At 32.9% G+C, this 11,228-nt stretch overlaps 1 long non-coding RNA gene across 1 annotated transcript; it reads right to left on the reverse strand.

Moving 5' to 3' along the window:
- Positions 1–5,822: 5,822 nt before the first annotated feature.
- Positions 5,823–9,674, reverse strand: LOC113764171. Its single transcript, XR_003467489.1, has 7 exons — positions 9,609–9,674; positions 9,478–9,519; positions 9,229–9,290; positions 9,099–9,139; positions 8,331–8,480; positions 7,953–8,000; positions 5,823–6,110 (listed from the first exon to the last, which is right to left on the reverse strand). It is a non-coding gene; the product is annotated as an uncharacterized LOC113764171 (long non-coding RNA).
- Between the last annotated feature and the right edge of the window lie 1,554 nt (positions 9,675–11,228).

Consider the following 11,228-nt stretch of genomic DNA (forward strand, 5'->3'; position numbering starts at 1 on the left):
TCTTCTTGAACACATGCATCATCATCTTCACCACAACTCATGAAAATGTCACCATTAGATTCATCAAAAGTAATGTGTATAGTTTCCTCTATAACCAGAGTCCTACGATTATAGACTATAAAACCTCTCTTATTCTCACAATATCTCAAGAAAATTCCCTCATCAGATTTTTTATCAAACTTTTCAAGATATTTTTTTATGTTTAGAATGAAGCATCTACAACCAAAGATTTTAAAATATCCAACAACAGACTTTTTATCAAACATCAGCTCATAAGAGTTTTGTTCAAAATTGGTCTTAAAAGTACTCTGTTCATGATATAGCAGGCTGTGTTTATAGTTTTAAGCCAAAAATACTTTGATAAATTACATTCACTAAGCATAGTTCTAGCAGCCACTTGAAGAGTTCTATTTTTTCTTTCAACAACCCCATTTTGTTGGGGGACTCTTGCAATGGAAAATTCATGTGTAATACCATTGTTATCACAAAATTCTGAAAAATTACAGATACGAAATTCTGAACCATGGTCACTCCTTATTTTGATGATTTTCAAACCAATCAGATTCTGAACTTTTACAAATAGTGAAACAAAATTTTTGAAAGCATCATCTTTGTGTGCAAGAAACATCACCCAAATGTATCTAGAATAATCATCAATAACAACAAAGTAAAATCTTTTGTCACTTAAGTTGGTAGTTTGTGTAGGACCAAATAAATCAAGATGTAAAAGTTCTAGAGGTTTTGTAGTAGAAACACATTTCTTGGGTTGAAAAGATACCTTGACTTATTTTTCAAATTGGCAAGCATCATAGATTCGGTCTTTTTCAAATTTGATTTTTGGAAGTCCTTTAACAAGTTTCTTTTTGGAAATTTTTTTTAGCGAATCCATATTGAAATGACAGAGCCTTCTATGCCACAGTCAGGGGTCCTCATTTGTTATTTTGAGACAACTAAGGCTAGAGGAATCAACTTTTTTAAGGATAACTACATAAATGTTATTTACTCTTTTTCCTTTGAAAACAGTGTTGAATTTTGAGTTAAGAATATGACATTCATGCTTTTTAAATAACACAAACAGATTCCTATCACACAATTGACTAACACTTAACAAGTTGTAACTCAAATTGTCAACTAAAAGAACATTGTGAACAAATGTTTGACCATTCTTACCAACATCACCAATTTCAACAGTTTTGGCTTTGTTGTCATCTCCAAAAGTTACCTTTTCGCTTGCTTTTGGTTTGAGCTTGATGAACTGTGATGTATCACCAGTCATATGTCTTGAGTATCCACTATCTATGAACCACTTTGATTTCTTAATAATGTTCACCAGGTTCACCTCTTCATCACCAATAGCCATGAAAGCCACTTGGGCAGATTCCTTTTCTTCTTCGACTTCACCTTCTGAATTGCAGTCATTCCAAGTGATTTGAAAATTGTTGAACTTTGATTTTCGTTCAACCTTGCTCTCCTTATTTTTCTTCATTGGACACTCATTTGCATAGTATTCAGGTTGGCCGCATTCAAAGCACTTATCAGTTTGCTTTTTGTTGAACTCTAACTTCCCTTTGTTTCTCAAGTTGTTGGACTGATTCGGAAAGAAATTGCTAGGTCCACCTTTTCTGAATCTTTTCTTGTTGAGTATTCTTTTGAAATCTCGTGTGATGAGTGCAATATCACTGTCATCACCTTCCATGTCATCTTCATCTAAGGAGGTTGAATCATCTTCATCTTGTGAGACTTTTAGATCAATACTCTTTCTCACTTTCGTATCTTCTTCCTCCTGCACCTTAGACTTGAGTTTTAGCTCATAAGAGGTTAAAGAATTAATAAAAGATTCAATAGGCAAGCTATTTAGATCTTTAGCTTCCTCAATGGCAGTCACCTTACTCTCACATTCATTGGATAAAGCATTCAGAATTTTTTTATTTTTCTCACCTAGAGAGTAATCCTTTTCAAATACTTCTAAATCCTTAATAAGATCATTGAATTTGCAATACATCTTGTCAATATTTTCATGAGATTCCATCTTAAAGAATTCATACTTAGTGACCAGAATGGAATTCTTTTGTTCTCTCATATTCTCACTTCCTTCATGGATTTCTCTGAATTTATCCCAAATCTCTTTTGCAGATCTACAGCCTTTAACTCTAATAAACTCATTTGAATCTAAAGCACTGTATAGTACATTCATAGCCTTGGCATTTAAGGTAAGATGAGTTCTATCCTCACCAGTCAACTCACTCCTTGTTTTTTGTCTCAACCTATGAGTAACTTCATCAATAATAGAGGTATCATATGTACCTTCATTGACAATAAACCACAACTCAATATCAATGAATTGTAAGAAAATAATCATCCTCTCCTTCCAACTCACATAATTTGATCCATTGAACATTGGGGGTCTAGTGACGGATTGTCCTTCAAAAAATATGGCATTGTTGGTTGTCATTTTTACTCCAAATCCGATTGAGCTTAATCTCTAGGAGACCAAGCTAGGATACCAATTGCAAGGATTGAAGACAACCTAAGAGGGGGGTGAATTAAGTGATTTAAAAATTAGCCAAAATATGAGTCACTTTTTGAGAACTTGCCCTCTTTTTCTAAAGGACCACACAATGGAGCAATTGATAAATAAGCACAAGTGCTTGAGAGTAGAAGAGATAGACAATTTATATTGCAAGACAGTAAGTAAAATGATAGAATAGCAAACCAAGTTTCAATCTTCACTTGAGTTTGAATACCACTTTATATAGTAAGTTTCTTCAAGTTGATTAACTTACAACCAAACTCTTGTGTACAATGGAAGGATCACTTCCTCCTCGCCCCAAGCCGCACTTGGTCAAGCAAGGAAGTTTTACTATTACTCGGATAACCCTCACAAAGCTACACTATTAATGAAATAGAAACACACTTGAAAAGTTTATTGAAATTTCCACAACTAAGAGTACAAATCTTCTTTAAAGAGTATTCTCACACTTGAATCACTCAAGATCTGATGTAGTCTCAATGTGCGAAAGTTCTTTTGAAGTGGTTGACTTTGCTCTATTTATAAGAGACCAAAAAGTACTTCAATTAATACTGTCAACGGATAGAAGGCAGCTGAAGAGTCAACTAGCCGTAAGTGGTGTCGGACGTCCGATAGGCTGGTTTTCCCCGTCCGATCACAGGCAGTGAGTTCAAGAAGTTTTCTTGAAATGTTTAGGACGTCCAGTGCTTCAATACTTTGCGTCCGAAGTGTCGCAACGTTTATCGGACGTCCGGTACTTAGGTGTTGTACATCCGAACGAAGTCAGTGAGTTTAGAGAACTCGACTTATTATCTTCGGACGCCCGAAAGTGAGTTCCTTATGCGTCCGAAGTTACTCGAAGGTTGTCGGACGGCCGATGCAGACTTTTTGTGCGTCCGACTCATGCTTCTGCATATGTTAGCCTGTTTTGCTCCAAATCTGAAAACATCTATTTAGGGAATATTAGTAAAATCCATTTATTTTGTAATCTTCAAAAGATACGGACTAAGATGAACATCATGTCTTTTACCTTATAGAGTATCATTCATCAAGTAGATGCAAAGACAAGTGAAGAAACATAGGGTTGCTATCAAATTTACCTCTTAAATCCCACAAAACAAAGTTAGAAATTCATAACATAATCTGAAAATCATGAAATCCACCATACAAGTCCTCTTTTAACTTTTATAATATTATATATCAAATGAACTCAAAGATAAGGAAAGATTTCTAACAAAATTCACCTTTTTACCTCCAAAACCTTAGATTGACAACCAAGCAAGAATTATTCACAGGTTTCTTCCTCCAAAACTTCTCCAATGGCTTCCTCCCAAATTTGATTCAAGGTTTGTCAAAATAAACTAGAATTTTCTCTTGTTTTCTCTCATTAATCAAACAAGAAATCAAGACTTGAACTTATAGTTTTCTCTCCATTTTTGTCTCGCATTTTTGGCCATCTCAAGAAGAAAACGATGGAGTTTTGGTGCTAAAATGTAAGATAAATACTAAGCAGGTTTTGGTCAACGAGGGTTTAAATGAGTGACACTTGGCGGAACTTGGTTTCATGCCTATTTCTTTGTCTCTAGTCATTAACATATCTTGTGCTTCTCCAATTAACTCTTTAACACTTCTTATCACATAATCTCTTTTACAAAGTGTTCCTTCTAATCTTTCAAATTTATTACACACACCTCACAATCGGTAATACTAGTGTAATACACTATGAAAATCGACATGCACCAAATTAAATGTAGAAGCAGCCATTTGAAGATGCTTTAATTAGGTATAATTGTAGAATTTTTTACAATTTCATTAACGAGCATGTTATAGCACATGACTTTTTTAAGCAGAAATTTGAAAAAATCTCTAACGTGTACGAAATGTGTGTAAATATGGTAACTTTGGGTACCAGATTATTTTTCATTTAAAGTTTGGGTTCCATAATTGCTTAAGGGTCGAGATTTAGGTATCAAAACTGTATTTTACCCTTTTCTTTTAATTGGTGCTTCATGTATGTTGAACTCTTTTTTGTTCATTTTCCTCTCTTACTGATTTTATTAGGGAATAGCTACTCTATTATTGTGGATGCTTGCAATTAAAATCAATTTTGATAAATCAATTAAGAAAATTGTCCATTCATTGAAAACTTTAATATTGTGAAGTGTTAGGATAAAATAGCAATGCGTATATCAATCTTGAATTGATACAAGGTAATATCCTAATTAATACTAATTGATACGCACATCATTTGCATTAATAGTAATGATAATAAAAAAATGACATACATAAATTGGCCTACCTAAATTAGGGTGTAACAAGCCTAATCAAATCGAGTACTTAGTGTGTTTAAAAAGAATCGAATAAGCGCATAATAACAAAAATTAAATTGGTCCAAACTTAAAAATAGGGTAACCAACTTGCAATTTTAAAAATGATTAGATTACTCGAACCTACTTTAAAAAATTAGGTTAGGATATAGTTTTGGTATATATGGTTGGTTAGGGTAACTAGTGCCCAAATCTCAAACCATGATTATTTAGTTATTTACTAATAATTTGAGTTAGGAGCACCATTATATATTTTATTTTTCAAAACTTATAAATTTATCTACCTAACCCTAACTCTCATTTACCTTTTCTAGTTCCTACTTTCGTCACCATTAATTTCATTGAGTTAGGAGGACCATTATATATTAATAGTAAAAAGAATATGCGATGTTTTAATTATCTAACGTGTTTTGATTTTCTATTTTGTTGATTGTTTTTTATAGTTGGAGGAGTAAATACTCTTATTCATTTGAAAAAATGATGTATTATTTGATTTATTAATCTAATTCTTTTTTTTTTCTGTAAACGAAGGATAGGTTATTCTGCATACCTGACCTATTCATAGGTTAATCAGTTGAATTTTTTACATGTAAATTTCATTTATATGTTAATCAAGCCAAATTTGAAAATTTTAAATGCAAAATTCTATTGAAACTTGATTTGATTTAATTAACTGATGAACTAAATTCAAACGAACTTTTTCCGACCTAATCAAAAATTGAGTATCGACTCGTTTGATTTGTCTTTCAGCACAAACCTTAATGGACACTTATAGACACTCTCTTTTTCCCCCTTTTTCCTTTACTAGGAGGAGAACACCGCGCGATGCGCGGTGTAATTTTCAAGCTTGCCCAGAAACATCCAGTTATTCAAATTAAAAAATTAATTATAAAAAGTTACATAAAAATGTATCAAAATCTTTGCAATAGTTACAAAAAGAACATCAAATATACCCATTTTATTTTGTAACAAATGGATGGCTTCATTACCTGTGGCACTGGTAACTTGCTAGGTTGACATTGCCAACCAAAATAAAGTTCCAACAAAAGGCAAACTACAAATTACCTAAGAAAACAAATTAGTTTACTCTCCTTGCCACTACTGAGCTGATAAAAAAAAAAAAGAAAAGTAAATCTTGCAACCCATCAATAAGGTTGACAAATAACCAAAAACTGAAAAAACAAAAACAAGACTAACATCTCTAGAAAAAGGAAACAAGCAAAACTACAAGCCGAACAGCAAGTGTACAAGCAATTATATGTCCGAGTTGAATTCTGCAAAAAAGAAATTGAGCTTTAGGTTGTATGATTCTCAAACAGAGAAATCAAAACAATAAAAACAGAGCAAGTAAAACAAGTAAAAGAAAATAACTTTGGATCTCGAGGAAATAGGATGCCGTCTCAAATTTCCACCCTTCACTTTTTTAAAGACCAATAACAGGACAAAGAAAGCAGAAAGTTACAGCCAGTTACAATGAAAAAAATCTGTTCACACAAAAAAAAAAGGACATTAAAACATATCATCCAGGCTTACTGAAGAAAAGTAGCCTCCTTTATCTTTTCTTCCTTCATCTAACAAAGACTTAGAATAAAAAATGCTGGCAAGAGCAAATTTATTGGGGGGAAAAATGAAGACGACAAAACCTTGGATCTACACTAAACAGATTAACATTTTTTTGTTAAAAAAAAGGGCCTAAATAAAATTAACATTGAGAAAACAATTTCCAAAATCCTTTTGTACTATGCTGTAAATCTTAATATCTCAACCCATAATAAACATTTGGGATTTAGTAGAAAATAAATATAGTTAAAATTCTTATGCTACACCATCAAATCTAGCATAGCATATGTTAAATCGCAAAAAAGAAGTAAAACAATAGGAATTAAGCACTAAACACCTAAATTTTTTTCAAAATTTCACATCCAAATCACATTGATGCAATAAGACAAAACATCGTCCCTAAGCCACTTTTTGAAGTAAATAAATAGTTTGTAATCTAAACAGATAACAAAGGACCTAAAACTTACAATAGCAAACAATTAAGGACCAAAAAAACATTTAAAGTTACTTTTGCAGCATCATAGGTGAATACATGAAAGGGTTCGGACCACCTTAAGCAAATGAATCAAAATGCAATCTACTACATAAAAGGACACGTAGAACTATATAAGAAATCTGGTAATATTTGATAAGTCAAAAAGGAAAATATTTACAAGAATAAATCAGCATTTTCTGAAAACTTTTCGTACTTCCTATAACAACATAAGAAAGTTTCCAAACAATGTGATATGATAATTCAACCACATTTCCAAACAACATAGCAGATACAGGAGAACTATTATTAGAAAAAAAGGCTTTCTAAATCTAAAACCTAAACAAAGGACCTAAACCTTACAATAGCAACAATTAAGGACCAAAAATACTTTTAAAGTTACTTTTGTTGCATCATCGGTGAATACATGAAAGGATTTGGATCACCTTAAGCAAATGGATCCAAATGCAATCTACTACATAAAAGGACACGTTGAATTACATAAGAATTCTGGGAATATCTGATAAGTCAAAAAGGAAAATATTTACAAGAATAAATCAGCATTTTCTGAAAACTTTTCGTACTTCTTATAACAACACAAGAAAGTTTCCAAACAATGTGATATGATAATTTTACCACATCTCCAACCACGTAGTAGATTTAGTAGAATTATGTTATTGAAAAAAAACCTTTCTAAATCTAAAACCTGATTCTTCTATAATCATTATAAAACAACCAATAGTTGGCCACAATCTAAAACGCAAAAGAAACACTAACATGAAGTCACCAATTATCAAAAGGGATAAATCACAAAAATTAAGGTCATTAGGTATGAGCACCTTGATTACTAACTCATACTGCTACTCAGATAGCATTTTGAATATCCAGTGTTCTTTTTTGACGAGTCTATTTACTCAAAAAATGTTTATCTTTTTTTTTAGACAGTGATAAATTCCTCTTGCTTCCTACAAAAAATAATGGTAAGACAAAAAAAATTCAAAAGATTTGAGACTTGAGAAACAGAAATCAAAAGAACATTCTTATCAGCCAAAAAGAGTTAAAAAAAAACTTCAAATGAATATACCTCTATAGAACAGAAAAAAATGAAAGGTAGGTGCTATCATCTTTCTTCCTACAAAGGCAATAACATAAAAATATAAATCAGATAAAAAATATCAATGACACAAAATACTTTCTAAGAGGCAAAATATCAGAAGAATAAAGGTCTTGTTAATAAAAAAAGAAACCATGAGTCATTAAATCTAATAAACATAATCCAACAGATCAACTAAACATAATCCACCGGTTGAAGGATGAGGGACAAATCACAAAAGGGACTATAACTTCAAGCTAAACCCAAACATAAGCCAAATATTCCAAAAAAAGAAAGCATAAAATGAGCTTATTTACTTGGAATTGAAATGTGCTAAAATACAATTAAGTACATGATAGAGCAACAGACCTTCTATACATTCTTGTGCTCAGATACAAAAATATCATAATTGAGAATGTTTCCACCTCTTGAAGAGATACATTCTGATAGCTTGTAACTATTCCACCTCATCGTGCAAGAAAAATATGGAAGAAAGGGTAAAGAGTTTACAAAGAGAACCTGAAAACAAATAAGTAAAATAGATGGTTATTAAATAATTAACCAAAGACAATGAGAAATGTAGTAGCTGAAAGTAAACCAGCAAATCACACAAATCATAAGTTTGTATAAGGGCTCTCAAAGAAACGTCAAAAAAAAAGCAAACTAAATATAAATACAACTCCATGAGAACTATTAAAACTTAGACCAATAAAACCAGTAGCAAAGGTATGGAGAGATCACTGCCAACCAAAAGAAGAAAAAAAAAAAGAGATCGAAGAAATTAATTCACATGCAATAAACAAAATTTTCCAGAAAGAGAGCCCCAAATTGCAGGATACCTTAAAGCCGTCCTTGGGAGAAATATGATCAAATTTTATTCCATACAAAAGAAAACCCTATAATGATTATTTTTCATCTCTAATATAATATGCGCTCAGAAAGGAGGATGGGGGCAACAAATAAATATGGTTGGAACGAAGCTTTAGATCTATAACTTTTCTAACAAAAAAATAGTTGATACCAGTATGAACAATATTGGATTTTCTCATATTATAGTTGAAGGAAGAAACGAGTAAAGAAAAATACTATTTATCACAACCAAATAACCCAAAAAATATAAAAGGGCAAGAAATTAACTGTAATTCCTCCTTCAATGGCCTTCCTTGTGTTTTTTTTACCTGAGATAATCACAAAAAAATTCCATAAGAAAAAATAATCATAGTCTAAAAAGCCATGAGAAAAATAAACATCATGTGAGATCTCTTACCTGGCGGGTTCTGTAGAGATTGAAGATACCAGATAATAAAAAGCAAACCTTAAACTTGCACCCTGAAACAAACATGAAATTGATTAGAGAATAAAGAAAATCAGTCAAAATAAAGGAAAATTTTAAAACTAAAAAATGGCTAGATCAGCGGATCGAAAATAAATCAGATAAGAAAGATCTCCAAGGTAATTATGTCCCAATAAAGAGAAAAACAAATAACCCAAAAAAATGAAAAGGCAAGATACTAACTGTAATTCCTCCTTCAGTGGCCTTCCTTGTGTTTTTTTAAACCTGAGATAATCACAAAAAAATTCCATAACAAAAAATTATCATAGTCAAAAAAGCCATGAGAAAAATAAACATCATGTGAGATCTCTTACCTGGCGGGTTCTGTAGAGATTGAAGATACCAGATAATAAAATGCAAACCTTAAACTTGCACCCTGAAACAAACATGAAATTGCTTAGAGAATAAAGAAAATCAGTCAAAATAAGGAAAATTTTGAAACTAAAAAATGGCGAGATCAACGGATCGAAAATAAATCAGATAAGAAAGATCTCCAAGGTAATTATGTCCCAATAAAGAGAAAAATAATTGAGAGAAAATAGAAATTTTTCTGTGTAGAAAGAGGGAAAAAATCATAGGTTTATGAGGAAAAGGAATGGAGATCAGAAACAGAAAAAGAAAATCCAAATGTGAGCAGTTGAGCAAACAAGATCGACCAAATTTTCGAGGTTCTCCTATCTCAGAGTAAGGAGCAAAAAGGGCAAAAAAAGAGAGAGAATAAAAGGTGCGTTTTGAGCATCATTTTTTTCGAATAATCTTTAAAAGAGGGGAAAAATATAGAAGAAAGGGAGAATAGATGCGGTGTGTTGTTAGTCTGTTTCTTTTCTTTTTTTCAGAGAAAAAAATGGAGGAAATCCATGGAAGGAATGGAGGCGGTCAGTCATACTCTCGGATGAGACAAAAGGAAATAGAGGTGTTTTGGAAAAAGGGAGGTGAGGAGACTGGTAGAACAAGCGGCGCAAGCAGAAGCAACAAGCAAAGACTCTCAGGAACCCTACCTATTCATTAAGGCGTGAAATCTCGATTTTGTCCTCAATTCAATTCATCAGCTCAATCAACGGAGGACGACCACCAATTGGCCAATAAAATTGTGCCATGTCAGCAATTAAAACTCAATTGGAAACAATGGCATTCGCGCACAATCAGCAAACGTCCAATTCTCATGCGGGCTGGACGACATCAAATTGGAATCCCACGGGCCAGACGATCACCAATCAACCAATGCAAGGAAGCCACGTCAGCAATTGAAGCCCAATTGAAAACAACGGCATTCGCGCATAGACTAGATATGTTAATGAAAAGGCAAGATACTAACTGTAAAGTGGCCTTCCTTGTGCTGAGAGTCAAAAAAGCCATGAGAAAAATAAACATCATGTGAGATCTCTTACCTGGCGGGTTCTCTGAAGCATACCGGTAAAATTTTGACATCAAATTGGAATGTCCCACAAACAATGATTGTTCGAATGAAGCCACGTCAGCAATTGAAGCCCAATTGAAAACAACGGCATTATAGACACGAATAATCTTTAAAAGAGGGGAAAAATATAGAAGAAAGGGAGAATAGATGCGGTGTGTTGTTAGTCTGTTTCTTTTCTTTTTTTCAGAGAAAAAAATGGAGGAAATCCATGGAAGGAATGGAGGCGGTCAGTCATACTCTCGGATGAGACAAAAGGAAATAGAGGTGTTTTGGAAAAAGGGAGGTGAGGAGACTGGTAGAACAAGCGGCGCAAGCAGAAGCAACAAGCAAAGACTCTCAGGAACCCTACCTATTCATTAAGGCGTGAAATCTCGATTTTGTCCTCAATTCAATTCATCAGCTCAATCAACGGAGGACGACCACCAATTGGCCAATAAAATTGTGCCATGTCAGCAATTAAAACTCAATTGGAAACAATGGCATTCGCGCACAATCAGCAAACGTCCAATTCTCATGC

The sequence above is a fragment of the Coffea eugenioides genome, chromosome 2 (assembly GCF_003713205.1).
Source record: "Coffea eugenioides isolate CCC68of chromosome 2, Ceug_1.0, whole genome shotgun sequence".
Taxonomy (NCBI): domain Eukaryota; kingdom Viridiplantae; phylum Streptophyta; class Magnoliopsida; order Gentianales; family Rubiaceae; genus Coffea; species Coffea eugenioides.